Genomic DNA, 2691 nt, shown 5'->3' on the forward strand with positions numbered 1-2691 from the left:
TGAGAGTTGTTAATACTAAAACCTTTTGATCAAGTTTTAAACTATACACAATTAGCTCAGCATGCACAAAGAAATCAAATTTTTGAAAAAGGGATATTTTATTGAGTGAAAGTACTCAATGAAAAGATATACTCTTCCCTTGAATATTAAGTGATAAGATCCTCAAATTTTTGATGACAAATCTTTATTAAGATCTTTGACTATTAATTAGTAACCTGTTATTTTTGAGCTTGAGATTATCAGTCATGGCATGGGAAATAGTTCGTTTTCTAAATTAGTTATCCAACTAAAGAAATAAGCTAATAGTAAGGACTACAACAAATTAATATAATAATTGGCTCCTCTCAGCCAATTTGCGATATTAATTGCAATAAATCCTGAGCAATATTTTTACATTGTTTTTAATCTGTAAAAGATATTTCTAATTTCGTGATAACTTTTACATCGGTGACTTTTGAAACATGACGTCATATTATGTAAAACCCAGTTTAAAAGAATCCTTAATATTTAGAAATCAGTTAAAATATTATTATTATTTAATTTGCTCCTTTTGTACTGATGCTTATGAGAGAGGCCCCAAACTTTAAAATATCTCACAATTCCCAATAATATATTGTTTTATATTTTAAAATGTAAATGTTGAAATTTCTATCAGAAACTTTCCATCTAACCTTAACATTCACAAAATAATAAGACGTAGATAATAAGTGCTTATATATCTTGTGTAGTAGATTTTGTATTTATTTACGTCAAGATCTTGACATTTGAACTTCAATGCGCAATAAGGAAACTTTGTACTTAGCAAGGTCACTTTACCTATCAGCCAATAGTTTTAAATATAACAAAGGCCAAATTTTATCTATTGATACCAAAACAAAACATTTTGTTTGTTTTTCTTACACAATCAATTATTTTATAAAATCTCGCTGAAAAATTCAAATTTATTAATCTAATGTTGGCAGAAACTTTATTCTGAATTAACGGCTATTACATTTAATGTTTTTTTCAGGAACAATTGTCCTTCTGTTCATTAAAAAACTAATTTAGTATCAAGACAGGTAATGTAAAGAAATGCCCTCATATTTGTAAACAGTTTTTATGATTATAAAAAGAAATATGTAACCAAACTTATGTTGATAATCAGAGATTATTGTCTCAGATACATTCCAGTAATACAGTAGAACCTCTTTAATCCGAACTAATTGGGACCGGGGGTAGTTCAGACTATTGAATAGTTTGGATTACAGAACATATTGTTGTTTTTACATAACAATAGCTAGGAAAAAGTGAAAAATTAAGAGGTTCTACTGTACTTACTTAAAACGTTTGAAAATACTGGTTTACAGAAAATATATGGGGCAGTTGAAGTAGATGGTGCTTGGAGAATAAGAATGAACAAAGAACTACGAGAATTAGTACCAGACATTAAAAGAATAATACAAAGTTTGGTCATAAGTATTGAAAGGGTACAAGTTCATCCCTTGATTTTGAGTTAATAATATTCCAAGTGATCATAACTCCCATAGCTAAATTTGTTAACATTCTGAGCTCACTCACAATTAATTGAGAAGTTCCATGTAGAAGGGGCATATATGGTAAAATACACTTTAGTTTGAGGGCACAAGGTTCAAAGGTTGACATTAGTACAACATTCATACTTTGTGGTGTAGTCTTGTGCAAGCTGCCTATGCAGTTAGTATCTATGGTTACTTTATTTTACAAATATTCAAAGTAATTTAATTGTTGAGGAAAATTTAAACAAAAACCCTTGCATACGTCCTTTTTATAGAGACGAGTGTTCAGCCATGTTTTTTACATACCCTTTTTGAATAGACAGGTGAATAATTTGAATAAACAATGTTCAAATGTTCTTGCATAAGGTTTTTACTGTACCAGTAATAGTAATAAAAATTCAACACTGAACAAATTAAATCTTACAAAACTGGAACTAGGAAAATGGTAATTTAAACTAAACCGGTCCTTTTTTGGCTACTTCAAACATTTCTTCGTACCATTTCACTGTGTCTTCTAAAAATTTGAAGAGACTTCTCAAATCTTTCTCAGCCTCATTGATAAAGGCTCCATTACCTTAACCGGATGGCCGTGGGATGGCGTGCATTAGGCCTGGGTGCAGCAGAGGGTGTATGTGTGTGTGATTGTGTGTTAGGGAAATACATTTATTTAATGTTGTTACACCTATTTGTTTATTTCAATCTTTATTGTTTTATATTGTTAATGTTTATCAGTATTGTTAGTTTTTTTAGAGGTTAACTGTAAGAAAGGACCGTGAGGTCCTAAGTTCGCCTCAATAAAGAAGGATTTTCATTTCATTCATTCATAAAGAATGATTTTCATTTAGTGGGATACTATTTGGAGGAGGCAAATGTTCATCCAAGTCAATAGAAATGCCTTTTAGTTTGAAGTACATAAAAGGAACATAAGATTCGCTGTATGTTGAAGCTGCTGCAAGTCTACCTGTGGGTAAAAATGTCAACCGTACATATGATTTCATTTTGAAAACGCATTTGATTCTGTGTGGTTTATTAGACATCACAGTTACAGTTTTTAGACCTTCTGACCACTTTTTTATCACAGGTGTACCATGTTATAAGGAGTCGGGTTCTCTTGAGATTTCTCTAGAAGTTCAATATATTCTTGTAAAGTATGCACTTTCTCTTCTGGTATAATTTT

Source organism: Macrosteles quadrilineatus, unplaced genomic scaffold (assembly GCF_028750875.1).
Source record: "Macrosteles quadrilineatus isolate MER2022 unplaced genomic scaffold, UCM_ALF_1.0 Scaffold_54__1_contigs__length_841927, whole genome shotgun sequence".
Taxonomy (NCBI): domain Eukaryota; kingdom Metazoa; phylum Arthropoda; class Insecta; order Hemiptera; family Cicadellidae; genus Macrosteles; species Macrosteles quadrilineatus.